This window comes from Channa argus, chromosome 17 (genome assembly GCF_033026475.1).
Source record: "Channa argus isolate prfri chromosome 17, Channa argus male v1.0, whole genome shotgun sequence".
Taxonomy (NCBI): domain Eukaryota; kingdom Metazoa; phylum Chordata; class Actinopteri; order Anabantiformes; family Channidae; genus Channa; species Channa argus.
Window position 1 is genome coordinate 13377892 of NC_090213.1, and position 12635 is coordinate 13390526.

The 12635-nt window shown below is 39.5% G+C and overlaps 1 protein-coding gene across 2 annotated transcripts in view; it reads right to left on the reverse strand.

Annotated features, from left to right (window-relative positions):
- The window catches only part of nkain2 (sodium/potassium transporting ATPase interacting 2), a 71337-nt gene that overhangs the window by 42405 nt on the left and 16297 nt on the right, over nt 1-12635 (reverse strand). The window lies entirely within an intron of this gene.

Consider the following 12635-nt stretch of genomic DNA (forward strand, 5'->3'; position numbering starts at 1 on the left):
GAATGTTGTGTACAAATGCAACCGCATCCAACAGTGATCTCATGTGTACTGACATACCATGAAGTACAGTTGCTCATCAGTTGATCATGATTACAGAAAACTATATTTTCAGCAAGCGTTAAATTATTAAATTATTCTTAATAATGCAAAGACAGTTAAAACAGGTCCTTTATGGAGGTACTATGAGTAAGGACCTGTTGGCAAAAATGAGGACATTTTGCTGGTCTGAACATGATTTAAGGCCTCTTGGACAGTTAAGTCTTGGTTATAGGGTTAAAGTTAGAATTTGGCTTGGGGTAAGGGTTAAGGTTTGGTATTTTTTTGTGATAGTTTTGTGACAGCATATTGTGTCATACATGCCCACAAACTACACCACAGACTGAAATGATAAAGAAATACACTTGTACTCAAACACTTAGGGAATTGATTGGCAGCAGAAAGATGAGGATGATGAAAGAGACCGTGGAGAGAGGCAGAGAAGAAAACGGGGAGAGAGAGAGAGTCTTCAGTAAGCTTGAGAAAGATTTTGCTCTATTTGATAATGAATGATAGAAAGATATCAAAGAATTATTATTATTATTTATTATAAGTTCACAGACTTTCTTATTTTAGAGTTATACTAGATTTTGATCAATTTAATCAGTTACTTGTTTTAGCACAACAGTAGTATCTTGCCAAGAGAAGAAATAGGGGCTTCACAGTTATTTAAATTGCAAATTTGTTTTTTTTTTTTAAAAGCAAGAGAGACATTATTTTGGACTGTGCATTGCTATGTGATATCGGATATGCAAACTGCAAGGGCCACTTTAATTTATGAAATCTCAATGAAACCAAAATACTAAAAAACTTAAATGATTAGCACAAGAGGTCAAAAGTTACACAGTATTTTTAGTAAGAAGCACAAATCCCTTCAAATTTGCGGACAGTGGAAAACCAAAAGCACCTAAGCACATTGGATAAGGTTCAAGACCAGTAACTTCAGGCAGCCAATGTAATTGTACTTGTTCTGACCTGCCCTAACAAACTGAAGTAGTATTGTACATGCTCCAGGGATCAGTTCTGAATGTAGTCAAACCACACCAGTGAAACACAGGGTTAAAAATTATTTCATACTAGATGGTCCCTTATGGCAAATACAGTATAACTGGACACATTATTGCCTTTACATCAAGCTCTGTGTATAAAAATACAAAAGGTGCTACACTATACAAGCCCAGTCAACTTTTTTTTTAAGACCATCAATCATAATTGTGTCCAATATGTGGTATTTAAAGTATTGGCCCAACAAATCAGTCTAGGCCAACTCTTGTCATGGCTCACAGACCTCTGTCCAGATTATACACATTTGCTATATCTGTTCTGCACTTTGTTGGCCTGTCATAATGTCACTCTTTATATATCTGACTGCGTTAGATGGCAGCAGATGGAACAAGGCAGAGGAGGCAGTGTTAGCCAGTTAGCAAACAGCCTTTAAGTACCCTGATATGTCATATGAAACAAGCAAAATGGATCAAGTTGGCAATTTATTAGTGCTGCTGCAGAGGTGCACTCGTACGCTGTCATTATGGTCACTCATCTTTATGCTCTTGCTGAAGACAGACGGCATAGTAACATCATGAGTAACTGCTGGCCCACAGGCAAAATCCAGTTTCTCGTCTAATTTGCAGCAATAAGCCCCAGCACCTGAACAAATTGTAACTGCAGTTTAGGTCCCATGGATGTCCAACACACTTAAATGGAATGACATTGGAAAAGACAGACAGATAGACCTTGCATAAATCTGATTGCAGCTACCTATCTGGAAATGCCACAGAGGTAGTTACCTTTCTTCAAGTCCTTTTGTCATTTTTATTCTTGGCTTGTAATGTCAAAGGGGTTCAGAGCTGGAAAATACCCAGCTTTTGCCCAATTCAAACAAGTACAAGAGCACCATGGTGCCACATGTTGAGAAGCTTTTTCAGCCTGGCAGTCAAGATAAAAATGTTTCAAGGGAGACAAGATGATTTTACCTATTAACTCAATGGGCTGTGCCATGTTCGGACCATTGACTTAAAAGATGACGCTGCCAGAGGTTTCATTTTACACTGAAACAACCTATTGTATCCTCAAAATGTTTGCATTCCTACTACAGTACTTTATGATACTTTGGATAAAAGCCATTATATAAATGGTATTTTGTATGTACTGTATTGCTGGTCCTATCATGGTTTGTTGAACACCACTGGGTTTTGAAGGCCATCAGGATACCTGTGTCTTTCTCTAGAAAAAAAGGAAATATATATATAGTGATAATATCTCAACTAACCTTTCAACATAGAATAGTTCCTATTTTTCTCACACTCGCATTAATACCAATAACCATTCTGCCAATGCTCCCTCTGTATTTGTCCCTCACTGCCTCTTCTCTCTGTCCCTCTTTCCCGCCAAGAGCACCATTGATTTATGTCACATCTCCTTGTGAATTAACTAGAGTGATTAATATTCCTAGGAAACATTTCTCTATGTAAACGTGGCATTTAAATGTCAGAAACACCGGCTAATCAGTTTGGTATTTCAACAGATCTTCCCTCTCTGTCTGTGACTGTCCACCCTCCTGTCTCTATCTATTTCTGCTGTATTTCTGCTCTTCTGTTTTCTGTCAGCTGGACGCTGCTCCCTCGGCCTGGAAACAAAAATGAAAAATATGATTGAGGACTTCTTTTCCTTCATTTTTAATTTCTTTTCTTCTATTGATCAAAAGTTGCTTTTCACCGACACTGGGTTTTTTCTTTTGAAGAACATAAATTGAACAGACTTATAGGTGACAAAGGCCCTTTAAGTATCAGCCATAATTACAACCTTGGTTACATGCTATTACTTAGTTTTCTTGGTGGAAGCGATATAGCTGTCTGTGTAGCCACTGGAAGTGAAGTGATAGAACAGACTATTTTTAATACTAAGGAATATTGGACCAATCTAATTTTCTGTCCCAAAGCTGTAATTCAGAACCAAAATGTTACGCTTCCTGGAGAAATGTGAGATGTGCTAAAATACAGTAAATACAATTTCCATTTCTCCTGTTTGACCTGTGTATAAGACATAACACTTACAGTTGGATTTACTGATTTACTATGTTGTATGAATGTATTGTTAAATAATCAAATCAAATCAGCTGTAGCTTGTCAAAGTTCTAAATATAACCTCAAAGTCTGAGGGACAATTCCTAACATGTCCCCATCACAAAGACAGACAAAAGCAGGATTATTGTGTGTAGTAGCAGCATCTCATGTTTACACAAATCCAAATACACACAGATTAGGCAAAAAAAACTAAATCCAATAACATGGATACATATTTTGCAGACACACACACACACACAGTGCTGGAGGACATTCTCAGCAAACTATCAATCATATATCAATACCCTCAAACAGGAACATCTGTGTGTTTGTGTGTGTGTGTGTGAGGCTGTGTTGGCCCTGTGCTGATACTGAGCTGAATGTGTCATTAGTAATAATTGTAGGTTGCAGCAGAAGCACTCTACACTTATTTACCATGATTGACCAACTGATTATGATTTAATACCATACACATCATCTGAAGAAATACACCTTTCTTCCATCAGCGCTCTTTTTCCATCTCTTCACTCAATTTAGTCGTTTACTGTTTTTTGTCTCCCATGTTTTGCGCCCTATCCTTGCCTTATAGTCAAACTATACAGTGCATGTGTATAATAGTCATTTTAACATCTTTGATGGAAAGCGTGTCCATCTGTTTGTCTCCCTGCTGCTGCCTTTGAAAGCCTGTCTGTCAGACTGGCGTTTCTGTCTGTGAGCCGACCAGACCCAAGAAACACTGACATTATCAGAAGAAATCACAAGGAGTGAAATGTTCGCATTTGCCTCAGTATGTTTTATCTTCTCTGCCGCTTTGATCCAAACTGATCCGGTTTTGATAAAAGCACAAAAGACGGTAGAGGACAACAGATATGGACGAAACTCACAGACGCTATCGTTCAGATTAGATAACTCGTTCCAAGACAGGGAAGAGAGGGTTCTTTAAATTTCAAATCATATTGCTAATACATTATTCAAAACCTGATGTTAGATGTTTGAGCTCTTAAGGGGCAAAACCTTGTTTTACCTTGTGGTTGTACAGAATTTGCAGTATAGCTGCAGTAATTTCAAACAGATGTCTGAGCTGTACAATTTGTACAAACAGTTTTGCTCTTTTGCTTTTTTTTCCTCCTGGCTCCTCAATGGCCTGGCAATGCCTTTTCCCTCCTTCTTTAATTTTCCAGCCTCCCATTGGTGCCTCCCTTATTTTTCACAAACCTCTCTCCACTGTCTTTTTACATGTCACTTTTCTTTCGTATCATTCTCCTCTTTATCTCGCTCCCCTTTTGGATTTTTTCTTCTACATTTCTCCTCCATCACTTCTTTTTTCTACTGTATTTGTGTCAGCCTCACTCTTCTTCTTCCATTATCTCTTTTTCCTCATCTCTCCTCCTCTCACCCCACGCCTCCATCCTCCCTCACTTAATCGCTTTCTGTGTTACTATCCACCACACACACAAACACACACGCAAAAACACAGGCCTCTTCAGTCAGACTGTAAATGAATTATCAGCCACCCAATGGTTTTCCATTCGTACAGTCATATCTTAATGGCCGATCTATCCAGGCAGGGCTTTTATGAGGATAAAATGTGTGTGTGTTTGACAGTGTGTGTTTGTGTGTGCTGTTTGGAACAAGGGGGGTTCAACTGCTGCATGATAAATAGGAAGTATTAGGAGGCACCTCTATTGTACCCAGGGGCTCTCGTTTTGTGTGTGTGTTAAGTGCATGTGTCTGTGTAAAAAGTGTGTCTTTGTTCATGTGTTCATGTACTGTCTAATGTGTGTGGTTCGTTGTACAAGCCTAGGTTTTGTCGTTTTTTTTAATGCATGCCTGAGTACACTTGGTGTGTGTTTAGCGTACTTAGTGTTTTAAGTGTGTGTGTGTGTGTGTGTGTGTGTCTGAGAGAGAGAGAGAGAGAGAGTAGAGGGATATTTAGAGTGGAAATGACACCAGAAAAACCCACAGATGGACGCCCAGCGGGCTGAGGAACATTAAGACTGCACAAACACATTAACACACAAACACACATGAACACACTCACTCACTCTCACACACACATAATGGTAAGTAGATATTGGCCTCTCCCTATCTCTCTGAATAACCTCATGGGAGCTGAATGAAATCAACCACAACATTGGTGGTTGTGGTGTGTGCCTGTCTGTGTACAAGAGCACAATGCAAGGGAGTGTATGTTGCATAATTGGTGTTTTATGGCAAAAAGGATTAATTATGTCGATAAATGATATAAAACTGGAAAGGGTGTGTTAGTTAATTGTATTTGAGAACTCAGTGTAGCATGAAAACGTTTAGGCAGACTTTCTGAAAGCAAGCTGTTTCCCAAAATGTTTCAGCTTCTTCAGTGAGTCAGGAGACAATAGCATCCGTGTGGCTTATTGTGTCTGGGTTGTGGGCCAAGACTAAATTAACTTTGTGTCCAGGGCTGAATGGGAGACATTAAAAGAACCTGTGGTGTCCTAGTCGACAATGAACTGCCGGCTAACTTTGTCACCTTATTTAAATGAGCTTCATTGTGCTCACAGCGCTCATAGCATCAATGGGAGCCGGGTGCTTTATTTTCTCCTGCTCACTGTTATGAAGCAGAAAATGTGGCCATATTTCCATAATATTACTCTGGATACTATCAGTGAGGGCGCATTGCTGATCGCCCATTCACTGTCAGTGGAGCACATCCAGCCAGCACTTGCTCCCAGTGCATGTGGACACGAAGACTCGTCTGTGTGTTTACTGTACGAAAACGCCCACCAGCAGATTGTACTTAAGCCATTTGTGACGCTGTAAATCTGGAAGCCTCTGTAGCTTTATTCATCAACAGGCTACCTGCTACTCCATGCCAAACAGAGAACAACTTTCAGAAAGGCCAAACACGTTTTCAGTGCAGGGCTAAGCTAATCTCTGCTTCCTGGCACACTTGGCCTGGTTTCCAGTGCAGTGCAAAACTGGGTTGCCTGTAGCTCACTTATTATGTCGAAAATGCCCAACTTACCTGTGTAGCCTACAAATTTCTTTGTATGAAAAATACGGCTGCCATTAAAAGAACTGATATTTTGAGAATTTTCATAAATAAATATTTTGTTTTTATTGTTACAGTACTTCATCTGCCTAGTCAACAAATAAAAACTCAAAGATATTCAATAGGTCTGTCAATGTTTTCAATGAATTGTTTTGACTATAAAATGTCAAAAGATGGTGAGACATTCTGTTATAACTTTCAGGAGCCCAGAGTGACATCATGAAATATATTTTCTTACCTCCAGTCCAAAACACCCCAAATATTTAGTTTGCTTGAATGTCTTATGAAGAAACCCATCAAATTCTTATATTTGAAAAGCTGGAAATTGTTGCTGATTATTGCAGTGGTGGTTCGAGATCATTTTTACACAGGTGGCCAGGATACAGGCATATATTAGTTCATGAAAGTATTTTTAGGAGCTGTAGCTGTTGCTAGCAAAATTGACCAACCCAAATGATTGTACTGTATTGTTTTTGTTTGTGAGTGAGAGAGAGAGGGAGTTTCAGCATCTTTGCCTGTGTCCATCTTTCACACACCAACTAACCTGTCACAATACCTAAAGTCCATGCAAAATCAGAAATCCTACCTTCAGATTGCATTAAACATACAGTAAGCTGTCGCAAAGTCTCTAATGATTTTTTCCCTATAGACAGCAATGAAACCATCCTTTGTGTATCTTTACTTTTATTATCATAATGACATGACAGTAGACATTTGGGATAACAATTTTGGGGATAATGTGGTGAAACCTTTTACTTTTAAAACCATGCAATTCGTTGAATTAAAAATGTATACTGATCTATATGTATGTTTTAATTTTAAATATTTGCTTATTAGTTTTGGGGGGTGGCAGTAGTTTTGTGCTGCTCAGTGACTTACTATGTGAAATACCATTCAGCTACTCTAGGAATTCAGTTCAAAGTCGAGCATTTATTAAAAGAAAATGTCATTACCACTAAATGGTATGTGTGGAGCAAGAAGGTTATGAAAAGCTCAGAGAAAATATTTAAGGTCTCCATGTTTGTTGGTATTATTTTTCCGTTTTTTTATCTAATAGTAATTAAAGTGCAACTTCACCAATTTTTATATTGTTTAGGATGTAGATGTACACGTAAAAGTACATTTTATACTTCTCTCCAACTTCCCTATATTAAAATACCTGTGCGCCTCTAGCTGAAAAGCTCCTCCAGATGACATTACCCATTAGGAGTTTTCCCTCATTAGGAGTTCAAATAATGTCTTTTGAGCCCTGGAAAAGCAGTTTGAACATGATTACAAACTCCATAGTGTGAGCAAAAAGATAACATATTCTGACCTATAGGTTCCTCCAAGTGATGTCAACTGGAGGCATTTTGCAGCTAGAAGTAGAGCGATATTTTAATATAGAGAAGTCAGAGGGAACTTTAATGGCATTCATTTACATGTACTAGTCAAACTAGAACCAAAAGAAGCAAGCTGAATATCAGTGAAGGTGCCCGTTAAACTATTAGAGCTAACACACCAGTTTGCAGCTGTATCAAATGCATCATCAGGAAGCTTTGGCACTGAAAGAGCAATTTTAGCTCACATTAGAAAATTAGAAAATGCACACATATCCCAAACAGTACATTAATATATGTTTGCTATGATAGTTTGTAGGTCCTGGTTGTTAACCACAGAGGCTAAGATAGACACTGGTGGTAATGGTAGGTGGATTCTGTCCTGTTGCTATGTAACTATGGGTCCATAATCAATCCCAGAGCCATAGTGTTTTTCAGATAAATTCTACTGTGTAATACTCAGCAGGGTCTTTAAACCTAATGACCCATGATTTAAAGACAACTAAACACCAAAGGTAACTATAGCTAATTTATAGCTAACTTGGTTAATTTGGTATTGATTTTTGATTTAAAAGGTGCAGTACTTTTGTGCTTGTAAAGATTCATTTCAAATTCCCCACACATACACAAATTGTGCAAGAAAATATATTTATAAAATGTGACTAATGCTGCCAGCCTGTTGTCCATGCATAGACGTTGGTAAAAAGTATTGTAAGGCCTAACAGTGTCTGTGTTTGGAATATGGAAGCAACACACTCACAGCTATGCACATGTCCCAACACCTTCTGTCTTCAATTTTATAGAATGACTTCTTCTCATGGTTTGAACATACAGGTGGTTGTACACAGCGGGTGCTGCCTGGCACTAGGACCTGGGGAGTCATTGACCTGACAGCTACACTCACTCACATACAGATACACATTAGTCAAGTGGCATCTCACCTATCCTGCTGTGTCCTCTTGACTGTGCTCAAAACTGCACGCATACACACACCCGTCTCCATTAGCCTGCTGTTTGCCCTGTCACTGACCCTGCATCTGAAACCACTCTCAATGACACAGACACGCAAACATGCTCACACACACACTATCACAGATTCATGCCCACACAGAGTGCACCTCATTACACTGACGCGCTCGTGTTCACACTAAATTTACTGATAAATTAGTGCGTGCACATGGACACGCACGCGCCCAGCTCTGGATGATGTGTTCGTCACAACCACTAAGAGGTTTACAATTCATATTTTTATAGAATAAGTAAAAAACAACAAATCAATAATAATACGTTTTGGGGCATTGTAAAAGCACAACTCAGTCATTTTGCCAGTCTCATTATTCAGTGAGACAGCTCTAATGACACACAAGAACAATGTCGGTTTGACTTTAAAAGAGAATTTGGACCTTGAATTTTAAATATGCTAAATAGTTTCTCATGAATAAAGTTTAAGCATTAGTCTATTTTTGGGGTATCAAGCAACCTTCAGTAAAAATTCTCTGATCTTTTAATTAGAGGGAATAATAAGTGGAGAAACAGCATTTATGATATGATTCAGACTCAAGCAAAGGTGTGATGATTATGTGCTACGTGATAATGATTATGTTCCAATTCTGATTCGTTCAAGCATTGTGTTTGTGCGAATAGGCAGATGCTGAAGGGGAAACATGGAGACATGCAACAGACGGCTATAATGTGCAAGTGTTTGGACCGACCATGTGTCGGCCAATTTCATATTAATCATCATGGTTCCAAAACCAGGATCCAAGAAGCTTTGAAAAAATAAAACCGAAGTCACATTTTGTGTTAGAGAGTAGTGTAAATCGCTAAAGCCATTACACAGCAGAGGTCAAATTAACGACAATATCCCACATCTAAAGCATCTCTAAAGCTCACTTAACTATCGTTTTCTAAAAACAATGTAGCTTTCTTCATGGATGGTGATGTGTGAACCAACCACTATTTTGTTTATTCACTTTTCGGCTTTTGTAAGAATGAAAAAGTTATTAGTGAGCTTCACAGTCATTGGAATGGACATTCTCACTGCCCTACAGCAGTGACAGCATGGATAGCATTTACCTTGAGCAAGTTATTTTTGTGCCTGCCCCTAACCTTAACCAAAGTGTTGTCCCACATCACATTGTAACACTCATCTATGTATCAATGGTGATTTGTAATGGTTTTGGAAAGATGTCCACTACTATCAGCTAAAGGTAACACAAGCGGCAACAACTCACTTGTAGCAAACACATCTTTGAAGCTTCACGCCCATCAGCACATCTCATCGCCTTCCCTCCCTTTTCTCCATCTCACCTTTTTATTCTCTCCTGCAACACCTCAATGTGTCCTTCATTCCTTTCTAAACATCCTTCTATTTCCTCATCCCTTCAGTGCCTTCAACCCCAATATTACACTGAGTTCACATTTTCAGCCCCAACACTACTTCTTACCTCTGTAACCTAACTAGATTTCCCTCACTGTCTTCCTTCCTGCTTCCCTCTGTCCTTCTCCATCCCTCCCTCCCCTTCACAGCACCTTGTATCCCTGTTACCATCTGCAGCAGCTTTATTTAACTATTCATCCTCCACTCTTTCCGTTGCATCCTCTTCCTATTTCCTGAGCATTTGTTTGTCCTATCCTTCCTATACATTCCTCCATCCCTGATGTCCTCCTCCCTTCATCTATCCCTCTCTGCTACATCCTCACGTGTCCTTCACTGCTGCCCTCACTCCTTCAGTCCCACATTATCACCACTGGGTTTCCACAGCAACACACACACAATCACAAAATCACTCATGGGCAGACTGCACCACCACCTTTACACACAAACACACACAAGCAGGCAGACGCCCGCCACCGTAATCAACCCCACACATGCAGACTCACACACAAACACTGCTATGTTCCTCTTGTTCCCACGTCCCCCTGTGCGCACCAACTCCGACACACACACCCTCAGATGTAATCACAGTGAGTGCTGAGAGTGCAGTCAGAGGTGTGAGTCTTCTAAATGCTACTGCCTGCCATCAATCATAAAATCCTTTCTGGGGATTGGACAGCTGACAGTGTCTGCATTACGCATCGTCTCCCTTTATTTCAATCAATCATGTTCTCCGCACTGCAAAAGGCCTCTAGATTGCCAAATGATATTGGCTTACTTTCATCAGACTCTGTGAATGATTATGTGGGATTCAGGGGAGAGACTCACTTTGTGTTAATGTTTGTTTACCTTATATGTTTTTCTGTTTTTCCGTAAAGCTTCAAATTTGCTGACTAGACGCACATAGACGTGAGCAGCGTGGTAACTACTGCACACAGGTAGAGGGGCCATGATATGATGTAGATTTAACTATACAGTCTCTGCTAGTATGGAATGGATTTTAAATGTCACACAGCAAAGTGCAGTTGCTAATGTCAGCAATGTCACAGATAGTAAGCCAATAAAAACTGACAGTGATACAGGCACAGTGGGGACTGGAGTTTAAACAAGCTGGAAGTACAATTATCTGCAGACTAGAGACAGTTGTTACTAACAACAGCTTCTATTATCCCAACATGAAACATGTCTGCAAGGTTGAAAAAGTTTGTGAGCTCCCTACATATCTTTTACAAAGAAGGAGCACAATGCCCTTACAAAACGAAATGCGAGCAGGGGAAGGTATTTACTTACTGCACGTTATATATTTTAAATGCTTTCATTTGAGCCATTTTGAATGAGGATGTTGAGGATTCTGATAACCCTTTCTTCATCTTATCTAAGTGTTTATTGTGACCAATGAAGGTCTGCTATGATCAGCGTTAGTCATTTCTTTGTTTCTCAGAATTCACTTTATGACTTCATGTTGCCACGTGGCTCCAAACACCCATCAGCTTCAGCTGCCTTTGTGATAGTGTGGCTCAGAGTTACAGCTAATTCAAAATTCTCAGGAACTAGTTTCTGCCCTGATTGGAAAAAAATAAATGTTTCTAAAAAAAAATGCAACCTTTATGTCCAGCTCACTCTAGGAGCATATTAGAGCAACACCAGATTCACATTTGGAACTGTTTGCTTTACAACTTGTGTTTTTTTTTGTACAGTACATACAATTTTATACCCTTTTATTTACCAAATCAAATGTTTTGTATCACAACAGCTCCTCTTTCTACCGATGATTCATCTAGCTTTGATTCAGTGAGTTCCATGCAATTCCAACCCTTAAGTCAAGCAAATATTCGACTGATCTCACAACTCACAATTAATTCCAGGTCTTTCTTTCATTTAGTGTTATTTAGTGTTCATCTTTTCCTTTCAATTTTGTCTCTGTACGTCTGTGAATCAGATTCAGAAAACCTGGGACAATCACAAATGTTTTGGCTCAAGTTGTCATATGTTCAACTGGCGAGGACGTGTTTTCTTCTCAATTTGTGCCACTCTGGGCACATTCACGCCCACTCGTGTCTTTCCTTTTGCTCTGAATATGACTGCACTGCCAATACAATTCACCTCACAATCTGTCTGAACACACTATTTGAAGTGTTCCATCTATCCATCAATTCATTCATCCATCCATGCTTTTATATTCTATTTTGTCATGAATGTACCCAGTTTTCATACAGGTGCCACTGGGAATTACAGCCCTAACCCTGTCAGTGGTAATGGCATGCTATTGGGAGCCAATGCTGCTCAAGATTATTACTCAAACACACACACACACATATACACACACAAACACACGGACACACACACTGAACACTGCCAACTCTACACAGTATCTCCCACTTTCAAAAACATACTGTGCTTCTATTTTGGTGATATGTGACTACAGTTTGGCTGATATGGAGCCGGGTTGAAAGCTGAGACTGTATCCGAAAGCTGAGACTCTATCTGCCGTATTCAAAAATACAAGACATACAAGAGATTGCCGGATCTGATTACAGTGTGTGTGTGTGTGTGTGTGTGTGTATACTTGTGTGTGTGTGTATGACAGAGGGAGCGGGAGCAAAATAGAAGGCAATAGTTTGTGTATGTGTGTCTATGTGAGAAGGAGAAAGAGGGAGAGAGAGAGATAAGAGTGGAGCCACACCAGAGGGCAGGTGTGTAAGGTAATAAGGCTAAATCAATTCATCCTGAGCGGGAGAAGGAGAAGAGAAAGAAGAGAGGGAAGAGGAGAAGAGGGCATGAGAGAGGGATGAGCAGTGGGGGAAAATGTA